Source organism: Lissotriton vulgaris, chromosome 1_1 (genome assembly GCF_964263255.1).
Source record: "Lissotriton vulgaris chromosome 1_1, aLisVul1.2, whole genome shotgun sequence".
Classification (NCBI taxonomy): Eukaryota; Metazoa; Chordata; class Amphibia; order Caudata; family Salamandridae; genus Lissotriton; species Lissotriton vulgaris.
The window spans coordinates 741,335,892-741,360,497 of record NC_141685.1 but is presented as its reverse complement, the minus strand read 5'-3'; positions in this window follow the sequence as shown (position 1 = coordinate 741,360,497).

Here is a 24,606-nt window from a genome sequence, read left to right as displayed (position 1 = left end):
GTGTTATTATGCAGAGTCTGGCTTCGATGTGTTATCTGGGGTCTGGGTGGCAAATGATATGTGACATTGGAGTGGGTGTGTTGTTATGCAGAGTTATCAGTGAGAGGCGGGGCTTGGAAAGAGTTTTGCGGACTCTGTAACGTTGAGGTTGGCATCACCGATAGTGAGGAAGGAAGCGCAAAAATAACTGAAGGGCAGAAGTTTCACGAACCTGACAGGATACTAAATATTACACAGCACCTCAACTTCATGTTACTGGCCTAACTGCAGCTGAACCACAACATGAAACGTAGTCCCGCTAGTGAAACGCAATGTGTTTCAAACACAATGCACATCCGGTGGGCCCGGAAATTACGGTAGTACACTGTGTGTTTGCAGAACGCTGGGATTGTGTGAAGATCGTTGGGTTGTTTTGAAAAGACGGTCTATGGTGAATCCTCTAAGCAGAAATAAAAGCGTGCGCGTGTAGCTAAAGTTAGGTGAGTGGCTGCCATACTGAAACATGAAGCTCAGTGCCTGTGAGCAGGGCGCCAGCCATACAGACAAGAGAAAGGCCTAATGTAAATAAATGCACGCACGAAGACAAAGTGAAATAATGCGTCACCAACACGTACCTGATAATGCAGAGCGGCCGGGAAACTGAAAGTACGGCCGGCAGGCCAGCCATGATTAATTAGGGGAGGAGAAGCCGCAGAGCGCACGCTGGGCGAAGCCCTTTGATGTGCTGTGCGGCCGTGAATGCGCGTGCTTGTTTGGTCACGTGATTCACGTGAACTTAATGAAAACCGCACCAAGAAGCCCTTGGTTTGACGTGGATTTCGAGCACTTGAATTCTCGCTCCGATCAATGCGCTTGCGCGCATTGATAGGTCGCGAGACTTAAAAATCAAACGCTATGAAACAGCAAGCGCTTCAGTTGAGAGAGGGGAGAATAAACAGGGACGAGTGTGTGTGGGCGGGGGAAAACAAACGGGCAAGGGGGAGCCAAGAAACAGGATTTGAGTGGGTGGGTGCGGTGAAAGTAAACAAGAAATAATTTAAGAAAAGCCTCACTTCAGATGAACACGTTTTGTTACGAAAGCACGTTCAATGCAATTTGGAAAGCTGTGTAAAATTACCTTCATAATCAAAATGGTGCTATTTGATGTTACCTGAACTCTGGGTGAGCTATTCAAAACAAAAATCAAACAACAACACGATAGAGGAAGAAAAGGCTGCAATCCTAAAACACTTGCAGAAACTAAAGAAACAAATTGTGTGCCGAAACTAACCTAAGTGCACAGAAATGAAAGGCTACAAGTAATAGGGGCATGCTTCATGTCAGGGACACCACACCAAAAGGTGGGACAAAGAAGACAGATTAACTACAGGACACGCCAACAAACGAATCAAAAGTGTTGGGCAGGCTGTGCGCCCACAGAGTGAATACAGCATGTCCCAAAGAGACAGCGCATGCGCTGCCTAAGCGAGACCTAAAAAATGAGGTTCAAGTACTATTGGATAAAGGAAAATAATTCCAATAAACATTCAATGGATAATTACATTGTACTAAAAGTGAACGTAAGACAATTGATGAAAAGCTTCAACAGGAAAAGTCGATCTTAAAAACTATTGCCTCAAAATCCAGTGAAAAAACATCGGTAATGACTCCAATGAGAATTTAAAAAGTAGCATAAAAAAAAATCAGTAGCATATAAAGAGAGAACTAACAAAAGTTTCGTGTTTATATTGGGCATGCACACAGAAATAAAATCCTCTCCAACACTTTCAGAAATCATACTTTTATGCACTTACACAAAGAGAGTAGTATACCTACGGATATCCAGGTATACGCAAACAAACACACCAACCCATAGTGGCCAGTGCACAACTAGGCACCTAAGCACATAGGTTGCCAGACATTGCACACAGACCAATAGACATGTTATGCTGGTTTCATGTATAGCACTTTATGCCACTCCAATGTTTTCTTCAAAGCACTAGTGACATGGAAAGAGAAGATCATAGACAAAAAAGGGAATAGGAAGGGAACCCGATAAATGCATTTATATTCCACAAAAAGAAACAGTAGCGAGTAATCGACTTTAGCAACTGGTCAGCAAGGAGGAAGCAGGAGAGGAAAGTAGGGACCCTGGGAGGAAAGAAGGAAGCAGTGGAGAGGGGAGAAGCAGGAGACGGAAGGAGGAAGAACGCAAGGGAGGAAGCCAACAATGTGAGGAATCAGGATACGAGTCTGAGAACTGTTAGATATCCCATGGGGAGTCAGAACCCATGTGTTCTGTCCAGCACAAAGAGGATACCACACACATACAAGAAGCACAGAGAAACACACTGTTTGGAATGATCACCAGCAGGTTAAACTTCAGGACTCTCTGCATGTCCATTTGTCCATTCTATCTTTGACCTTAGTGGAACAATTACACAAATGAGGCACTGTGATTCAGTGCCTTCAAGTTTTTTTGACATACCATATATCCGTGCCTAAACTTTATCGTCAGATATAACTGTTATCATTTAAATTGGTTCAAATAAAGCAAACAAAGGCCACACCTCCTGAAATGTTTTCAACCGTTACATAAAAGACAAATTCCAAATATCATGGTACCCATTGTACACTGAGCAAGCAGCAATATGTTAGCATTTATTTTGTATTTCTTCCAGCAAACCACCTAAACGTCTCATAGCATTTGCCAACTAGATGGAAAAAAGCAAACTGCACACACATTATTTTGAATAATTTTACTGTGCTAAGAATATACTTGGTATTCTGGGGTATTATTTAAAATTCTCGATTTTAAATTAATTAAATGCATTCCTGTTACAGTACTCACATTTACTGTGTGATGGTCTGTTGAGCCCCCTTTTTATTGCTCAGGGAAAGGGGAGCACCTGCGCAGAATAGTAAACGTGAGAGGTGTTGTGTCTCCTCAAGTAAATCCCAATTAGAAAAGGAAAAAACAATCAAAGGGGAAACATTTCATTATGAATCATGTAGCTCTTCCCCTGACATCGGGGAAGGGAAGGGAGCTAGGAATAATACCCAGATCCAGCAGGCAGTTCCAACTGCTAGAATAAAAAATCAGAGAAATAAATATTGCCAAAGGGTCAAACAATGCAATGAAAAATAAGGGAATTAATTTGTTGAAATGCACCCATCATTTGGAAATGCTTTCTTACATATGATTCAAATAAAAACTAACATCACAGGAAAAGATTCTATTTCATCTTTGATTGGGAACCTCGGATAATATCCTTTGGATAGACCACCATCTTGGGAAGGGCAGCTTATAAGAATCATCCACATCCCTTTCTTGGATCATGATGTATCTATGGCAAATGAAGAAAAAGCCCAAGTTTGACATCCTTTGGCTGACCACAAGCACAGAGAAACCAGAATAATCCAGGGGCTATATTACATAAAGTGTTCCGGGGGCACAGCGGGCGTTTGCGCCCACTTTACATGCCCCTGGGGCCCTTTGGTATTTTTCAGAAGGGGCGGCAGACGCTTGTGCGGCCTCTTCTGTAATACCAATAGCACTGACGCACATAAAGCGATAGGGCTATCTTTAAGGGGGTGTGCCCTCATTTGCATGGGGGTATGCCCCATGCAAAGGAGAAAATCCCTTTGCCTCTGCGCCTGTGTCGTATTACCGGGGCAGGCGCGCAAAGAGGCCCTCCGGAGGTGCACTGACAGAGCACCACCTTATAGGTGCGCTTCCTGAGAGCAGTCCTCTGAAGGGGATAAAGGGGATCCTATGGTCCCCCCAGACATCACCTTGTAGGCAGATGCAATCACTGACTGCACCCGCCTGCAAGGGAATCTCTATTCCTCTTTAAAAGTGCAAGCGGGTTCCCACCTGCACAGTGAAACAAGGAGTGACTTTAAAGTAGCTGCTCCGTATTTCAAGTGAATGCACTGCTCGCAGGGCAGCACAAGTTCGCTGCTGATCTGGGGACAGCGCATTCCCTATAATGCGCCACATTTTCCTTGATTTTCGCCAGGCACACCTTTTTATAGGTGCGCCCAGCGAAATGAAGGAAAACGCGCCATATGTGTAATGTGGCCCCTGATCAGAAAGGATGCCTAGCCATGCACTGACCTCGGCATCCAATAACACGCTGACAGGCGGCACGTAGAGCGCTTTTTCCTCCTCTGAACACATGCAGTCTCCAGTAAGCTCCCAATACTGCTCTCGCCACCAAGGTAACAACTCACCTATTAGTAAATATCTATTTTTAGTTCTCTAATTTTTTTTAAACTTTGATGTAACAAATCATTGTAAATGGGTGAGAAATGATATGCTTTCAAAAGAGGATGAAACTAGCTTGCCTTGATATGGATCGCACAGACATGACAGCAAATGCCTCAATCGAAGGGCTCTTTTCAGAACTACACTTGGTTTTGGCCACTACACCAGCAATGTAATCAATAAAAGCTGAATGTTACAAAGCAGAACTCTGTTACTGGGACATGACGCCTTACTCCCTTATTGCGTCTCCTGGTCCTCCTTCAGCCAGGGTGCCATATGCTCCTAATATCCCTTTTCTGATACAGTGTCCAATTCTGTCAATTTCACCAGTTGTTCCTCTGCCATCGCAACTCTTCCATGATACCCCTTTCCTACAGCATGACCTATGCACGTGCCTTTTCAACCATCTTCCCTCCCAGCCTATCTTGCTCCAAAATGGAAAATGTCATGCACTTAGCTGTTCTTTTTCATTCTATTTTATCGAGAAAAAAGAAATCAAGTAATACATGGCCCAGTACACAGGTGTTAGTTAGTACAAAGCGATACCAATACATGCAAAATCGACCAATCGGATAGTGCAATGCTGTAGGCACAATAGCTACTTCAAGGGCTCAAAGGGGTGGTACAAATCCCAAGGAGGTATACCCCTGCACTCAAATTTATAGAAGCCCACGGTTTGCCTTTGACATGCCCCAAACTTTCTCAAACTTCTCCCTTCAAATACGAACTACTCTGCTCCGTTGTACCAAATCATGCCTTTACTACATTGCCCAATCTGAGGAAGTGTCAGGGAACCACACAATTATGCAATATTTCCCCTGGGCATTACCAGTCCTAGGTTACAAAATAAACGCTGATATCTGGTACCTTCCTGCCCCCCCCTCTCTCCTCCCCCATAAGCCAAGGATACAGAGTTCCCTCCCCCCCGCTCCCCCCTCCCCCCCGGTCAAGGGCAGGCCTGAACTTACACAAGAGTCCTTATCCCTCCCTTCCAGTATGGCTGCAAGGCAGAACAGTCCCACAGGATGTGCCGAATGTGCCCGTTTGACTACATTCCCTGAGACACTCATCGCTGTCAGCTCTTCCAATCTTAACCATCAGCACTCTTGTGTAATATATTCTATGTAGGACATTGAATCGAATAAGGTGGAGCTCCGCTTTGATCGCTACCTCGCTGGGCCCCTACAGAGCTTCTGTCCATTCTTCAGCAGAGAGCTGTCCAGGATCCAGCTCCCACAATCTGCTCTATTCCACCAGGGATCTGGTAGGTTGTTTAGGAGTTTCCTCTATATTAAGGAGATCGCTTTGCATCCCAGGGGCTCATCAAGCACTCTGTCTTCCAGTGGGTTGATGTCTGATTCTTGAGTTCCCTTCGGGACATCTGAAAGAGCATGCCTGAGACGTAGGTAACAGAAGGCCTCCCCCTCGGCCATCATATAACCCTACCCGAGTGCTGGTTCATGGCTGTACCCATCCATATGTGCCTTAAAGTACTAATTCCTATGATTTCTCCTGTATGCCATACAGGTTTTCACCTAGGAAACTCCTTGGGGAGGAAGTGATCTAGATTCTCAAATATCTAAATCCCTGCCTAAAGGTCAGTAAGTTACCTCTCAGCTGCATGGATGGCTCCCGGACCATCAGTGGGAAGAGGACTGATTTGAACAAATTAATGTGGCACCTACTATACCTCCCGAAGATTTGTATCACTTGCATTACTCTGTCGATGGAGAGTTCTGGGTCAGAGACGTACATAAAGATGTCATCAGTGCACAACGAGAATTCCTCCTCCCATTCCAGATCCTATTGCAAAAACCTCTTATCAGGGGATCACTTCTCACCAAGCATGCCTGTGGCTCCATTGCTAGGGTAAAGAACATAGGGAAGAGTGGACGGCCCTGCCTGGTGCTCCTATGAGGAGGAAATATAGTAGCGTACCCACCAAGGGATCTCGATAGAGCTGTTTCACCCACCCCAAGTAGCTTAGACCCAGATTCATCATCTCCAGCACCCAGAACATGTAGAGCTCCTCAAGATAATCAAAAGCGTTGATGGTGTTCAGCTACACCAGCGCCATCAACAGTTTGAGCTAGGCAGTCAAACAAGCGCCGGAGGTTAAACCTGGTATTCCTGCAGGGCATAAAGCCAGACTGATCAGGATGTAGAAGGGTTGTTATAACTCGTGTTAAGCAGGTCACAAGTACTTTGGCCAACATTTTCGTATCTGCGTTCAAAAGAGAGATAGGTCTGCAAGAGTAGCAAAAGTCAGCGGGTTTACCTGCCTTATGGATAACAGCATTCATAGTTGAATGAGCCTCTCCTGCCATGTGGCCCTCATCCATCACCACTTCATACATTTGTAGGAGATATGCAGATATCTTACTAGCCAGACATGTATATGCCTCAATCAGTAGATCATTAGGCACAGGGGTCTTACGCACTCACCCATTCTTGACCATTTCCCACTTTATCACTCCTCCCATCATGTCCCATGCTTCTTCTTCACCATCATATGCAACAGTACTCCTTGGCACATTATATGACTGCCTGAAGTGAGTCCCAATGTATCCAAAATGCTTCCCAATTTACCTTGTTTCTAAGGTTCTTGTCCCATTGTGGATCAAACACTCTCTCACCTCATCATGTCAAATACTCCACTTGCCTCAAGAGTGTCCTTTTCAAGTCTTTGGCACTGAAGTTGCACGCTTCCCATTGTCATGCTTTTCAATTTTTCTTAATATGCTTGTCATGTTTCCATTTTGTCCCCTGCTATGCTTTAGCCTATAATGGCACCTAGTCTGAACATAGCCCCTGTAATATCTTGCCACCATGCACCCATTTTCCATGTTCTCTACTCTTCCTTTTTCTAGGCCCCCATCTCCCATCTAACCAAGCTATGCTCATGCATATAGACTATATTGAAACATTTCAAAATGAGCAGGTTGAAGCTCAAGGGTTTCTGGAACATGTTCATTGGGTGTTTCTTGTAGACACCTAAGATAACAGAGGTTTATGGACCTAATGTTCAATGTATTTTTTCTAAGTATATTTGCCACCCTGTGGTTATCCCTTGTGTTTGCTTTATTCCTCTAGGCTTGCACTTTTCTCCTTTTTTAACTCTGCACCATAAGTTTTTAGCTAGTGTTTAACTTGTTACCAGAACTGCATAGTGCGAGCGTTCTATAGATGACCGTTTGGATAGTATACTAAGTAATACAAGCCCGGCCAGATTTCTTGTACCTTGCTAACCCCCTACAAATAAAGTTCCTACTTCTTAAGTCTATGATACTTTACCATCATTATACACAGGGCAAGTGAGTGTAACCAGTCTTCCTAAAGACAACCACATACAGTCTAGTGATAGAATGGCTTCCGTCTCTCTAATAATCACCCACACCTTTTTGGGTTGGTGAGAAGCTCTAAAAGGAGTAAATGCTCCTCCCTCTTGAAAGAAACCCACAGCAGAAGGAATGTCCTCTCTCTCTTTTTCTTGTGATATCTGGCCAACTTTTCCCAAGGCAAGTGGAAACTGACTCAGAAGATACTACATGAGGCTTTTCCACCACTCTCCATAAACACTGAGGACCCTTAATGTAGAGCTAGGGTCAAGATGGCTGCTATTCTCATGCCTGTTTCCCTCACTCCTGACCAGGGAGTGAAACAGAACTGTCAGTTAACTTCATGTTGCAGGAGACTATTTTTCCAGTCATAAACCGAGGTCAGACAGCCACAGAAGAACAACTTGGTTGTATGCTTATGGCCTCCCTGGACTTTAGGTAGAGCCATGAAGGACTATATCCGGGTGGGTACAGGCAAAGACTACACCCACATTTGGAGGGAACATGCAAAACCTCCACCAAAGACTAATATTGACAGTTGTTTCTGGCTATAATCACAGTATATGCCCACTGATGTGCAGTTTCTGCCCCCCTCCCTCACAACAGAGTCCCAGGGGCTTTAGCTAACAATCCCACCCTCCCCTCACTTCCCCAGAAAGGCACCCTGGGCTGATTCTGCAAAATGTGCACTATCTCCCTGGTGTTGTGCTTAATTTGGTCAATATATGCGGGTGCCGAGTACACTACTGACTTCTGAGGGCAGAGACACTCATTTCCTTACAGTGACATTCTACAGTGAGTGGGTGCAGAGTTCACAATAGCGAGGTTATCAAAATGTCTTACAACGCTTCAGTGATACACCATGGGCCTCATTTATGAGGCCTTGCGTCAGTTTTGCGCTGCTGATGCGTCATTTTTTGTGACGCATCGGCGGCGTAAAACATGCTCCTTGTTGCGCCATATTTAAAAAGTGACGCATCTAGGTAGATGCGTCACTTTTTAAACCCCTGCGCCACATTATACCTGCGTCAGGTATAATGTATGCAGAGGGGGCGTTCCCCCGCAAAAAGCCTTGTAATAGTGACGCAGTGAAATCTATGAGATTTCACTGCGTCACTTTTAGGACGCTGTTGCGTCAAAATCTTGCGCCCGCCTCACAGCAGGCGTAAGACTGATGCAAGCCCTTTCACATGGGGCTTTCCCCATGTGAAAGGACGCATTGCTGGTGTTGCGTCACTTTTGTGACACACTCCAGCAATGCGTCACTTTTGCGCTTACAGATACGTCAAAAACACTGACGTATTTGTAACTCCTTGCGACATGATGCGTCATACATTAAATATGACGCATCATTGGTGTCGCAAGGAGTGGGCAGTGAAAAGTGACGCATCGCTGTTTTCACGCAGCGATGCGTCACTTTTCATAAATAAGGCCCCATGTTTATTGGCAGCTTCACCTAGCTCACCCAGCCCACGTGGAAGGCCAGCACGGCAGGAGAGAATGCTGTAGCATGTGGACGCCGTCTACCCACTATTTTCAGAGAGTAGATGCAGTCTACCCTGGGGCAAAGCAGGCCACTTTCAGCGGAGTGCCATGTTCCTTTCCTATTTCTCCTGGAATTCACAGTAATATGCTGAACACATCCCAGTATAATTTTCTGACACTGGAAACTTGAGCAGCGCCTACATGTAGTCTGTTTTTGTTCCGAGCAGCAACGTTCAGGCGGGGAAGGGGATTATCAGATTCCGGCTTCATAACAAAAGCCGGAGTTAAGGGGCAATCAGGCCTCTTTTTGTTGGAGTATCCTGGCTGGAAGCTATCGGGGAGATCACACCTAGATGCAATGGAGGGGGAACAAAGGCTCAAATCTTATCACTTCTCAGGCACTTCAAAGAGAAATGCTTTTGACTTTTGTTCAGTTCCTGTATATAAGAGATATACATTAATTGTAAGAAAGTCAGATGTGTTGGTCGCCCCAGTATTTACACAAATACCAATTTAAATCCCACTATTTTGTTGTATTTCTTTTATAGCGCTTTAGCACTACTTATCCCAATGAAGTGTCAGAGCACTTTACATCACACGTACAGATTATACATAGACAATAAATCATATGTGTGTACGTCAATATAAAGAATGTGTTAAGTAAGGCAGTGAGGGTTACAAAGTGTAGGAATAGCATATCCTTGGTAGCTCACTGTGCTACATTAGAAGGATTACAATTTATGAACTCCACGTAACGAAAGGATATCTGTCTTAAAAGCAGTAACCCTCTTACCCATTTACATTAAATACAAATCTGTTATCTGTGTTTTACAAAATGAGCTCTGCAGGAGACATAATACCTCTCTATGCTTCTTTGATTCAAAACTAGGAACAGGCAAAACACAGATTTCTCCAGCAAATATATTATTCTCCAGAGTTATTTTACCATTATTATTATTCCCTGTGATTTGGCTGCCACACTAAGATCTCTGCAGCAGGTACCTTATCCCCATAAGATATTTTAAAATACAGATATGCAGCTAATTAAGCAGAACAGATTTACTGCCATGTTTCTCCTTGTTGGCAATTTCTTTGTGGCAGGGTTTAAATAAATATAAATAAGTTGAGGCCCAGATTTTGCATCGGGGTCGAGTCAATATTTTTGCACAATTCAATGCAAAATCGAACTTGATAAATATTGTAATGTGCTCAAATGTACTCATGATAGACCACCTAAACATATGGGAATCGTAAGATCTGATGTCATTTTCTGTGAGGTCATGAGCTGTGATGTCACATGCAATGTCACTTGCCTGTGATGTCAAACGCGGTGATGTAACTTTTTGTGATCACACCCATTCTGCCCCCACTTCTTTTTTTAAGACTTGAGCCCTGCTCTCATTTGTTGACTGCATAAAGTTAAGTGCCTCAGCGGGGGCAGGCAATGCAGCCTGGCACGTACAAACTCTGCCTTCCATAACACACTTTGCCTTGGTCCAACTAAGCTGTGTCGCATGTACTCTGAAACCACAGAGTGCAGCAACGACTGCTCATGCTTAGCTCTCCCTCCAACCTCAGCACCCTGCAGCAGCACACCTGTCCAGCTGGGTTCACGCACTGGGTGGGCAGTGACGGCTGGCAGCACTAGGGAGTGGTAGGGCAGACAAATGGGTGTGGGTGGGGGACTGCATGTGTGTATATATGTATATATACACATCCCATCATTAAAGTCGCCTTTGTGGAAAAAGCCTTCACACATGAGTTACCATCCCCGAGGTAAGTACAACTGGAAGGGCGGAACCTCGTAGCCCCAACTTCTGGTCAAACGCCCTTCGCGCTACACGCCCTTGTTCACTGGCAGGCAAAGCTAAGACACACGGAAATTGCAAACACTGTTTTTATTTTCAAAATAAACCCTGCCCCTAGGCATCTGGGCATCTTGGTACGTGTAGTGTCCGCATATATTACCACAGTGGGCTCCATGTGTTAATCCGTAAAATGCTTATTAAAACCCCAGTGGGTGGGCTTCAATATCACAGTCCTTCACAGTGTGAGTTACTTCGCTCTCACCAAGGAGGTCTCACGAGTCGCGAGTCACAAGGATCCTGGCCTCGAGATCAGTTCTCCTGCGGCGGCCAATTTTCGCGACTAGGCAGGCCACCTAAAATCCCATCATCAAAGTTGCCTTTGTGGAAAAACCCTTCACACGTGAGTTGCCATCCCCGTGGTGAGTACAACTGGATGGGTGGCACCTCGTTGCCCCAACTTCTGGCCAAACGCGTTTCGGGCTACACCTCCTTGTTCACTGGCAGGCAAAGCTAAGACACCCGGCAATTGCAAAGACCATTTTTGTTTTCAAAATAAGCCCAGCCGCTAGGCATCCGGGCATTTTGGTACTTGTAGTGTCCGCATATATTACCGCAGTGGGCTCCATGTGTTGCTCCGTAAAATGCTTATTAAAACCCCAGTGGGTGGGCTTTGATATCACAGTCCTTCACAGTGTGAATTACTTCACTCTCACCAAGGAGGTCTCACGGCGAGTATACACTTATTAAATTAAAAAAAGAAATAGGCACTTACCTTCCTTCACAAAGCAAAGTTGGTGCGAAACAGGAAACTTGGCTCTTCATCCAAGCAAGCACTGAGGGATCTTCATTGGCTGCCAATTCAGGAAAGTGTCCATTTTAAATCACTCTCAGGTAGATTCATCATCGGCATGTTTTGCGAGTCTGTAATAGCGATTATTAAGAAATCGCTATTACAGACTCGCAAAACAGGATTCATGTAGAAATCGCAATATTTATTGCAATTCCTACAGCTTCCTTATTTGCGATTAGCTAATTGCTAATCGCAAATAAGGAATAACTCCCCAATCATTCCTAAGGGCCTAAAGGCCCATAGGAATGAATGGGAAGACATATCAATGTGCGAATCGCTATTAGCGATTCGCATTTTCATTCTGAGATTTCAAAGGTGCAGGGGTGTCCAAAGGACACCCTGTTGCACCCCTGAAATGATATGGGATGCTGGTGTTACGCACACACATGTCCCAAGGACATGTGTGTGTGTAACGTACAACTTAGAAAAATGCACTTAAGTGCATTTTTCTAACTTTTCGCTATTTACCAAGCGGTTTGACGGTCCCAGGATTGCGAAATCGCAATTTTAAAATGTTTCATGCATTGCATATAAGGAATCGCAAATTGCGATTCCTTATATGCTATCACAATTTGAGAATTTGCAATTATTTGCGAATTCTTATATTGCGAGAGCATGAACCATTGATGAACCATTGATGAATCCCAAATGCAATTTTTGCGGGCGCAAACGGACGATTTTTGTGATTCGCACCGTTTGCGCTTGCAAAAATGCTTGATGAATCTACCTGCTAGTTTGGTGCACAGAGCAGTTCATGAACTGGGCCCAGTTTCCCTACAGGAAAGATTTGCCTGGTACCGTCCCCCGAGGCAGCTTCGCTCCTCGTTGCCAGCCTGCTGATAACTCCAAGATTCAAACGTTCCAGGATGGGGGGAAGGGCCTTCAGCGTGCCCGCTGCTATCTTCTGAAATGAGTTGCCACAGAACATCAGACAGATTGACTCGTTACTTGAATTCAGAAAGAGCCTAAAACAAGGCTCTTCCCGAAAGCATGATTCCTCTGTCTCTTTCTCCTAAGTCCTTCACTTGTTGGTTGTGTCCCTATATCTGAGCGCCAGGATACCTGTAGGGTGGTAGTCTGCTCTATATAAGAATACCTACAATACAATACAATACAATACAAACGTCCTCTTCGCTCCGATTTTCTTCTTCTCGGCTCTGGCTCTATCAAGGGACCCTCAACAATTCCCATAACCAATGCTAGCGCTGTTCTCCGGCTGTTAACCAGCATGAGAGAAGCGCCAGGATTGGAGGGAGCTGCCTCTCTCAGCGCTCTCAAGAGCACTGCAGGCTTATACTTTCTCTAACCCAGTTGTCTGGGTTTAAAATGTGCATTTCTGACTGGCCGTCACAAGACAGACAGCCAAAGAGAAATGCCCACTTTAAACTTAAGTGCACAGCCCGCTGCTACCACTCAGCAGCAATGGCCCCTCCCTGTCCTGTCACTTGGTTCTGGACAGTTTGGAGAAAAATAAAATGGTAATGAATTAACTTTATTGCCATTTTATTTTTCATCTGAGGATTTTCTGGGGTTATTTTTAGTGAGGCGACTCTCCTCCGCTATAATGGAGGAGCCGCTGCTGTGCGGACTGCGCAGGCGAGTCAGTAAAACGTGAGTCATACAATACCCGCTTCCTCTATGATATCTCCTTCCATACAGTGCGACTGCGCAACAGTGCTGTTGAGAAGGCTACCTACCTACCAGGGCTGCTGCTCTTAACCAGATTAGGCTTGAGCAAAGCTGGCAGCGGCTGAGACCTGGCTGATGCTCGCAGGTGGGATGGTTAACATTGGGCCCAAAGGTCATGCTGTCCTTCTGCTCTCTATTGTTACCACTGGATTTACACTACAAGTGTTATCGTTGTTGCTACATGTTATCTGAAACTTGTGTAGAGATCCAACCTCACTCAACAAGACTGGTTGAGGAACGCACATATGTCTCCATTCACAAAGCTGCTCATCCTTATCACGTAGTAAACACTGAAATAACTCTGTCCAGGGCTTTCATTCTGTCTCTATAGGAAGGTCAAGCAAAACAGCGGCAACTGGGAGGATAGACAAAGCACTGAGCCAATGTGTTGTGCAGAGATTTTCCAGTCACCCACCACCCCACTCTAGGCACAGTTTAAATCACTCACTACTTCAGGCAAAGTTGAAATCACTACTTTATTTACTTTATTAAGTTTCAAGTTTATGTTATTTATGATTACGGAACTCCGAAGAGGTCCACATAAAATCAAAAACTTAATGGACACTCTCCAATACCAATACAAAAAGAATGTAACATGTGTGGCAAGGTAAAAACTTCCCCATACCACACATGAATGCAATCAACTGCACAAGTTAGGTGGCCCCTTCTCTGTTATCCCTTGGACAAAAAATCGCATTAGTATTCCAGGTAGTCATCTTTTGATTCGAGTATTGCAATGCCTCCTGAAACAGACTGCCAATAAAGGACATTTTTGAGTCCTCAAAAAACACTAAAAAATAATGCTGCTTTACAATCAGAATGGCTGAGTAGTAACAACAGCGTAAACTGCCACTGTCCGGACTCACGTGAGTTGAGGTCTTATTAGGTACTGCACCTGTCCTCAGACCAATGATGAAGTAGAACCATCCAGAAAGAACATGGGGCGGGGATGAGGAGGAGAGGCGCTATTCTCACTCCATGTGGCAATGCAATGCCCTGATCTAGTATAATAATTTAGGGGTTTTGTAATTTTTGTATACAATTTTGCTAATTTTTCGTGATTTTGAAGAGTCTGTAATCGATGTTTTGTTATGTGTTGTATATATTATTGTTGATATATACGTATTTTTTCGTGTATCCAGCACCATCCTATGACATGTATACTTTATAAAAATGTTTATAGGTAGGTGTAAGAAATTTCATATGACAGGGTAATTGACTGTGCTCTGGTCAGAAATAAAATAAACGATTGATCCCTCCTTATTTATTTATTTATTTTTATTTAGCTCTTTTTCTATAAATGCATCTTTGATGTTCTATGCCCAGGCAGAGGAGGGTGATTTGGGCATACCCCTTTCTTTTTTGAGGCTGATCCAGGAAGGCAGCTACCTTGGGTCTTGCTGGTGCGATGCGCCCTTTCAAAGAAAGTCGTTGCTGTTCACGGAATATTGGTACTGTATGGTATGAGGCTTTCCATGTGTGGAGAATGCATTACGTCATGGTGTCAGTGGTGGCCAGAGGCAAACAAAACAGGTGGGGTGAATATTTAAGACCCCGACAGGCACTAATAAAAACCAGCAGTGCGCTTAGGCTAAAAGCCAAAGATCTCATTTGCGGTCATTTTTAAACAGTGTTGATATCAGACCACGATTAAGAGGCTGAAGGCACTGCGAGTTTCACACAGTGTCTGTCAGTGAGTTATATTAATGTAAAATAAAATGATCTACATACCTACTCCCTCATGCTAGGTGCTTCTCTTCATCTCAACAGCTCAGGCTTCCAGAGCTCCTGCCAGCAACTTCCATCTACCAATCCCGAAGCTGCACTCATGCTACTCAGGCAGCATGAGAGAAGCACCTGGATTGCTGGAGCACACTGTTTAGACACTCCTTCGGGCTCTAGAGGCCTGTGCTTGCTCTTTACCTAGCTGTCTAAGACAGCTTGGGTTGGAGTGTTTAAAGTGTGCATGTCAAGCTGGCCGTCCCAAGACAGCCAGCCAAAGTGAAATATGCACTTTAAACTGAAGTGCCCATTCTTCCTCTCCTCCCTGCAGCTGCCCTGCCCTCTGACTTGGCTGCTGCCAGCATGAAAAATAAAATGGTAATACATTTGTTTTCTTACCATTTTATTTTCCCCGTTTACTACTCTTGTAGTGGAGGGGCAACACTCTTCCGCCCTCATGGAAGCAATGCAGCTGGATGGAGCCCCAGTGAAAACCGACATTTCCTGCCAATCCTTGAATTCTGATTTTGTTAGGTCTCGCCTTCACAGCGCGTAAGCGCTGCAAAGGCAAAAATACCTTTTCCCGTCGCTTTGGCTTTTCAGCCAAGCAAGTGCATGCGTTCCATTACCTTCAATGGCAACGCGTGCACGTGAGGAGATTCACTTGCGGGAGCGCGCGCCGCCATCTGGCAGCAATTATCACTCCGCAAGTGAATCGCGCAGCCCTTCTCCTCCCTCCTGCTGCCGCGCGCCTCCCCTTCTGCCCTATCAACTACGGAGACTTAGCCGGGTGTAAGGCCACTTACCCTGCTGCTTCTCTTCCTGCAGTCTCAATTCGCAGGCAGCGTAATCCCTCAGCCTCACCATGTGGCCTTCTTTGTTTCTCTGCAGTCTCGATCTGCCACGGACGTTTCACCCGGCTGCTCTCGGTGCATTTTCCTCTCCCTTGCGGTCCCAAGTTCACTGGTTTAGCTCGGACGCAGCCTCAAGGCGACCGTCTCTTATTTTAAAGTGGAGTTGGTTTTATTCATTGTTTTTAAAGCTTGCTTGTGCTGCCGTTTGGATGATAAAAGCAGGGCACATCCATCCACTTTGAAAACTGTTGTAAGATAGATTCTAATGATGATCACAGGTAGCCAGGAGGTATTTTCCATGTAAGAGGTTTATTGATTATTTGTTACAGGTTCCATAGAAGTCTTAAGTAGGTATTGAAGTAATCTTGTGAAGGTCCCACCAGGAGCTGCATGGTTGCTGCTCAGCCCACTCTCTTCAACTGTCATTCTCCACACAAAAGCAGGCACACTCACATTCCACTCTCTGTCATCAAGCATTTCAACATTCCACGCAGACATTACATCATTCTGGCAGAGCAGCTAAGGAGGAGATGAATTAAGGTATAACAAAAACGAAAAAGAGTGAGTGAAGCATTGATACTTGTGACAGTGTGATAGCAATGTTAATCATGTCTTCCATCATTTATACAACAGTAAGTCTAGGCCGGAGTAATTGTAAATGGCAAAGTCTAGTTTACGGACAGGATTAAAATAGCCTGAATATTGGCATCGACTCCCCTGGTGCCAGGGCCCGCTCCAGAGCTGTCTGGGCAGCTGGATTGTGCAGCCTTCAGTGCGACTACTGGCCCTGGTGATTGTCAGCGGAGCCGCACCGTGCCTGCTGGGATGTTGTGCTTTCGGTTGTGTGGAAGATCTGCCACCTACTGGTCGCTCCTTGAAGATGCACTACCATCTCTGCAACCTGGTTAAGTAATATATATTTTTCTTTTCTAACAGGAAACCTCATAAGAAGGTTCATTCATTTATTACACAGCCTTGGGGAAAATGCGCTGTAGGCAATTCAAACCAGTTTCTGCGCTAACCATGCACACCATTTGAGTACAGTACAGCCTTAATTAAACCGAGCAGGTCCGCCTTCGTTATTGGCTGTCAAAAACCGGCTGAAGGAGCCGTCTTGTCCGGGACTTTACACATTACAAGGAAAGGGCGCATTCTAAATGCAAAATATAAACAGCGTGTGTTGTGTATTTAAACAACATAGTTCACGACTGGGCTCCCCGCCTCACCAACCTTGAAAACCGGTCGTGCTTTCAAAATGACAAGGAATGTGCACGTAATAGCCACTGGAATTCTGTAATGACACTTTAATTTCTCTTGTGTACCTTTGTGGGGTCCTTAATTTCACACTTGGGGTGGTTGAGCGAGCACACCCCTGGAATCATTCGGCGTTGCCATCTGTTACAACATAAATATCTCTAACCCATAAACAACAAACCCATAATCTTTAGACAACCTTAGCTGCATTTTGTGTTGCAGGGGCTATGGTGGAGTACCACAACTCAACTGCGAAGGTGTATGTGTGGGCTGATTGTGAGAGGGGTAATGATGACAAACACAAAACAAAGCCTGGTGATTTTTTTTTTTTTGAATATTTTTATTGAAAGCTTTTCCCCCTTTTCTCCCCAAAGACATGAGCAGGGCACGATAGCATTCAATATAACACAGCACAGAATCATATATACATATATACACTAGAAATTTATACAAAGAAAAGTGGAAGGGAAAAAATATATATCATATCAAATCATACATAAATTAACCGGAAACGAATCATATATACAATAGGAATATGCACTACAATGCGCTATGTACTCGATTACCCCCCCCAAAAAAGAAAGAAGATTTAGATCAATAATCAATCAATAATCAGGACCTTGCTTCCAACGAATGAGGGGCTCCCATATTTGCAAACCAAGTTTCTTGCCTTTTCTCCCCTTCCTCGCATAGATTGCTGATTCTAACTTTTGTGTAGATAATAGCTTGCCCAGCCATTGATGGTATGTAGGCGGGTTAGGCTCTAACCACTCCGTGGCCACTAGCAATCTAAAAATGGCCATAGCTACAAATACGAAGTTTTCATTATTCACGTGGGCCTCAGGGTCGACTCCTAATAGTATCACCGCTGGATTTAATTCTATTGTGATTGACAATGCGTTCTGGAAAAATCTCTCAATCTCCCTTTTTGTACTATCTAGGTGTGGGCAGAGTGAAAAGATATGTATTAGGTCCGCCCCCGGGCTGCCACATCTAAAGCAAGTGGTTCCCGAGATACCCCCCCATTGAGCAATTTTCCCAGGCGTGTAATACAGATGGAATAAGGTCTTATAATGTTGAGCCTGTAAAGATGAAGCACACAATAATTTTCTTCCCATCTCTAATGACTCTGGAAAGATATCACTATTTATATCCAGATCTGCAGACCACCTATTGACCCATTTCTCCATATCGTCTTTCTTTAATTTTATCATCTCAGAATAAAATCTCTTTATAGTGCAGTCGGAGCCTGTTTCTGTAATATCCATTAATACATTTCTATCGAACCCCGAAGTCCCTCCTCTCTTATTTATTAAACAACTCCTAATTTGGAGATATTTAAAGAAATGTTTTGTATCTAAGGCGTATCGAGCCTGTAGTTCTACAGGGGGGCAAGATGGCTGCCGAGACACCGTAGGGGAAGGTCGCACCCTACCCTGCTCCTGAGACATATTGATGGAACGAATGCTCACCACTGTCATTTATCGCTAAAAGCAAAGGAACTGGGCGGCGAGTCACGTAATATGTAGCAATCTATTCAGCAACATAACTCAGCAATATATCCTCTGTTTGTGGATGCGATGTTTGGAGTTCTGGCGGACTTGCCTTCTTTATTAAGGGATTCTCCGCTGGTCAGGGAACAGATCAACGGAAAAGCTCTACTGGAATCCCTTACTGCCCTAATCACAAGGTCATTTCAGGCGGGACGCTCTTACTACTACAGAGCGATGGCGCCTAAAATATATCGTATTAGTAAACAAAGTCATAACCCAGTCCCTTCGGAGGAGGAGGAGGAAACGTCGGCAGATGGACAAGGAGCCTCAGCCTCCAGCTTGAGAGCAAAATCAAGGTCTAAAGCACAGATGAGGCGTGAGGCAGCAAAAGAAGCAAAAGAAGCCAAAGCACGGAAGCTGCGGGAAAGGGCTACAACCAGAGCGGGAAAAGCGGAAAGCACACGAACCCGCAAAGGATATCCTGACTTAAAGCCGGCTGAGACGTGCGGAAAGGAACCGGTATACCGACAAACCACTATAGTGGAGTCTTTCATACCTGCGGGAGCCGTGGTGGGTGTGCAGACGGTGGAGGAGCAAGCTGCCGTTCCCACGCTGGCTGCTCTATGCGGAAGGAGGCTGGGTCGTGCAAATGTGGAAATTACCGGACCCGCCACTGTGGGTCCCGCTGCTGCCGCTGGAGCCTTGGAGGTCGCTACTGATGGTGCAGGGAGCGCCGGGAACACAGCCAGCTTCCTAGTGCCTCTCACTGGGCAAAATGATGTTACAGAACCCACGGGAGAGGACGCCCTTTCAGCGGTAGCAGCAGGGGGCGTGGCCATAGATTTAAAGGGCCAGGAGCTCCGTGTGGATATAACAGAAGGGGGAAATAGGCTTAAAGTTGCACCTACAGACTCCACTATGATTGGGCAGTGCGATCCTGATGCTGTGAGTAATGATGTGATCGCTCTTGTGGACAATCCTCCCCCTGGAGGCAACGGCGGGATGCAGGTTATGGAAATGGGGATGGGGAGTATAACAGAGCAGCAGATACAGGTACAGGAGACGATGGAAGTAAATAACCACAGCCTGGGGGACACAAGCACATGCAATATAAAATCTATCCAATGTGTTCCTGAACAAATGTTGGCATCACCTGGCGAAGAGATCTTTTTCACTGGGAATGATGAGGCAGATGACGACGAGGATGAAGAAGGTAAGCTAGATGGAAGCGAAGTCAGCGGTTCGGGCCCTTCTATGACGGATTCAGAATCAGGTACCTCAGATTCAGTGGTATATTCAGGCTCAGAAACTAACATATCTGGATCTGACAATGAATCAAGTAGTTCAGAAAGTGATACAGAATCAATGGAGCATGAGACTGTACAAAAAGTGTCAAGACCAAAAGTAAAAAAAGACTTAAGAGAGGCGCTAAAGACCACAAAAATCAAAAACTCCAAATATAAGGGCAAGGCGAAAAACGAGAACCAAAGACGTTTGAATCAATCTAAGGAACCTCATAGAGGGCAGGCGAGACCAGTTGTTAAAAGGTTAATCTGGGATAGCTCAGCTGAGTGTGGTACAACTCAGACTGGGGCAACTATAACTACGGATACAGGTGTTCAGGAACCAACCTCTCAGGGAGCTGAGGGGGGGTTCGATAGAGGTGCCTCAAACTTTGAAGTTCTCTTCTCAACTTTAAAACAGATCCAGTCTGAGGCGCGTGTTGAGAGTCAGAGAGCCAGCAGGAGGGCCAGACATGCAAATAAAAAGATACAATCCTCACTCCATAAAGTTAATAAATTGTATGAGGAAATGGTTGGGAGAGTTTCTGAGATCGAGGCCAGAACAAGCAAATTGGAAGATGACTTTGTTAAATTGAAAGACGCTGGTGATGATAAGGACAAGACAACTGCTGACATGCTCTGGAAGCTAGAGGATTTTGAAAACAGGCAACGACGGAACAATGTCAGACTTATTGGAATTCAAGAGGGAAAAGAGGGTGGGGATGTGCGAGCCTTTGTAATTGAATTGCTGAAAGGTGCGTTCCCCGACTTGGCTTCTTGGGACTGGGAACACGAGATACAAAGAGCGCACCGATTCCCGTTGGTACGAAAGGAAAATCAGGGCAAGCCCCGCGCAATTTTGATGTATGTCGGTAATTTTCTTCTGCGTGAGGAAATTATTAACAAGGCGAAACCTCATTCTAAACGTTCCCATAAGGAAATTGAGTTTTTTGCCCGCCCTGATTTCTGCCACGCCACCGTAGAAAGAAGGTGGCGGATGAGGCAGCTCATTACCCCATTTCAAAATATAGGCTATGAGGCTTTCCTTCTGTTTCCTGCACGTCTGAAAGTTGGCCTAGAGGGTAACTTTAGAGTGTTTCATTCAGAAATAATGGCGCAAGAATATCTTAGCTTTCTGAGAGAGAATAGAGGTCGTCAAAAATCCCAACGCAATGTTTTGGAGATCGAAGACACACAAACTGGATATGTCAGAACCATACCCCATAAAAAGTAAAGGAGGAAAAAAAGGGGGGGAAAAAAAAAAAGGGGGGGGGGAACGGAGAGGACAGGGCAAGAGTGGTATGTAAAAGGAAAGTAAGGTAGTAGTATAGCTAGCAATAACTAGATCTTTACCTTTGAAATGTTAAATGAAGATTATCTGAAGATTATCTATACATGCTATTTCTTCTAGTTACCCTCTCCTTTTTCGTTTAAAGTATATTTTTTCGAAGTTGTATAGTTATTTTTCGAGACTCTATCTTGGTGGTTTTTTTTTTTTTTTTTTTTTTTTTTTTTAATCCTCTGCTATGTATTTTCTAACACTGTTAAATCTGTGGAAATGTGGGAAATGTGGGTGTGTTGTCTGATGGTTTAAGCACAATGCTTAATGCAATGCTATCACTTAACTGGGTAGTAGCTGTAGATGAAATCTTGAGAGATAGCATATATGATTAGTTCCTTTTTTCTTTTGTTTGTTTTGTTTTTTGGGTGAGCTTTGGTGAGCATTCCGAATGATGTATATAATTAAGGAAAGTCAGGGACGGGGGTGGGTGAGACAACAAGGTGGTATGCTCCGGCCACACATGGGTCTTATGGACCTATTTGCCCGTAGGGGGGGAGGGATTCTGAGGGAGGGTTGTCTGGGGGGTGGGAGGGTGAATACAAGGACAGGGCACAATGGTATCGAAATCTGTAGGGGATATGTTGGGCGCATGTTGGAAAAAGTGATAAAGCAGCATAGCTGTAAGGAAGGGAGTATTGAAACTAATATTCTTACATTGTATATATTTGACCTAATGAAGATGATTTTTGCTAAATTAATGAGTACAAGTGAACAGACAGTTGATGGTTCTGGAAAAATCAGAGATGACACTTAGGTTAGTAACCTGGAATGTGTGCGGCCTAAATGATGTCCATAAAAGGTGTAAGATAGGAATTCGACTACGCCAGATGAATGTGGATTTTATTTTTTTACAAGAGACACACATAATGAGTACGCAGGAGTATTGTCTGAATCAGCTGGGTTTTCATCTAATAGTCAGCTCCAAACAAGGTGCGAAAAATAGAGGAGTCGCTATCTTGTCAAGGAGTAAGAACTTGATAATAGGGAGAAAACTGGAGGACAAATGGGGAAGATGGGCCATGGTAGAGATAGAGATAGACGGTGTTTGGACAACAATGGTGTCAGTTTACGGATCTACCCAGGATGATCCGGAGGTATTACAGTTCCTAGACTCTGAGCTGGCTGCCTGGCCCCCGCAGGTTATTATAGGGGGAGATTTGAATATTAATGGGGCAGACGGCTTAGGAATCGGGCAAAGTTGGGGCTACAAAGGCCGCAAGAAAAGAGTATATAAGGCCCTCGCAGATCTCATGCTCAGTAATAACCTGAATGATGTTTGGGGGACACTTAGATCAGAACAGAAAGGGTACACATACTACTCGGCGCCACATCAACTCTGTGTTAGACTCGATTACTTTTTGATTTCTAACAGCTTGATACCACTAGTCAATATCGATAGGCTCCCAAGAATCCTAAGTGATCACAACCCAGTAATTTTGACAATAAAGTTAAAGGGAAGAATAAGACCTAACCGGGTATGGACCTTTGAAAGAAGACTTCTTATAGAAGAGGATTATGTTTCACATATGTCAAAATGGATCACCGAGTTTTTTGAGTATAATAAAGGAAGTGCATCGGTGGGGGTTATTTGGGACGCCTTTAAGGCGGGTGTCCGGGGACAAACATGTAGTTATAGCATCTACAAACGTAAAATGGAAGGGCTTCGACAAAGAGAGTTAGAGAGAGCCGTCTTAGAATTAGAAGAACAACTTAATAACGGTGTTATTAGAGGGGAACCACTTGAACAGCATATAGTAGATCTAATAAAAGCTAAAAGCGAAGCTGAAGATGAACTGGCAAAAAAAGCGGCAGTAATCTATACAACTCGTAGGGAGAAGTGCTATGAATATAATGAAAAAGTTGGGCATGTACTCGCTATGCGTACCAGGCAGATAGCGGCCGCAGGGACTGTTAGGGAGATTAGAGATGGGAATGGTAATCTGCAAAAAGACCCGGAAAAGATTAGGGAAGTATTTAGGAAATTCTATCAAACCCTTTATGATTTTCAATACCCCTGCAGTGAGGAAGAGATCAGGGATTATCTGGAGAATATACCAACTGAGAGGATCTCGGATGAGGAAGCAGATAGACTAGAAACTCAGATGGATGCGGAAGAGATCAAGGAAGCTATGGGTAAACTTCCTTCAGGAAAGGCTGCTGGTCCCGATCAGATACCTCTAGAATTCTATAAAACTTTCTGGGGAGTGTTGTCTCAAGAACTAACAAGAGTGATCCAATCTGCCCAGGCCGGTCAGTCTATACCAAAGTCGTGGGGGGGGGCCGACATTGTTTTAATTTTGAAAAAAGGCAAGCCACACGACGAGCCTGGGTCATACCGCCCCATTACATTAATGAACAATGACACTAAAATATACTCAAAAACGTTGGCAATGAGATTCGCAGAGGTAATAAGTGCCTTAGTTTGCCCTAATCAGCATGGCTTCATTCCCGGTAGAGGTACGACCCACCATACTAGGAAAGTAGTCACACTGTTGGATGCCGCCGAGGTCACAGGAGACCCAATGGCAGTAATGCTTCTGGACGCAGAGAAAGCGTTTGACCGGGTCTCCTGGGACTATCTGTGGTATACTTTAGCAAGATCTGGACTCAGGGGCGGGTTTATAAAAGCATTACAAACTTTATATAATGAACCGGTTGCGGCTTTAAGAGTCAACGGGGGCACTACAGGGCAATTTTCAATTAAAAGGGGTACACGGCAGGGGTGCCCATGCTCCCCACTATTATTCGCTATGTATATGGACCCCCTGATCCGTAAGTTAGATCTCTGTCTAGAGATAGCTCCGATGCCAACATTGTTGGGACCTTGTAAAATATTGGCCTATGCTGATGACGTGGCGGTGATAACACCAAACCCCACGGAGGCAACTGTTTTTATAGAAGAAGAGGCCCGTAGATTTGGACGGATATCGGGGTACGCCTTAAATGCATCCAAGACCCAGATTATTAAAAATCCAGTGACTATATGTGACGATAATCGTGTGGTTCAGGCAGGGACCTATCTCGGAATAAATATAACAGCCGACTTAAATAATTTGGTAGAAAATAATATTGCTCCAATAATACGAAAAACGAAGAAGGATTTGGACCGCTATGAAAATCTACATCTATCACTAGTAGGGCGGGTCAATATTATTAAAATGATGATACTGCCAAAATTTTTGTACATATTTAGGGCAATCCCACTCTTATTCGAAAATAAGTGGTTTAAGATAATTGAA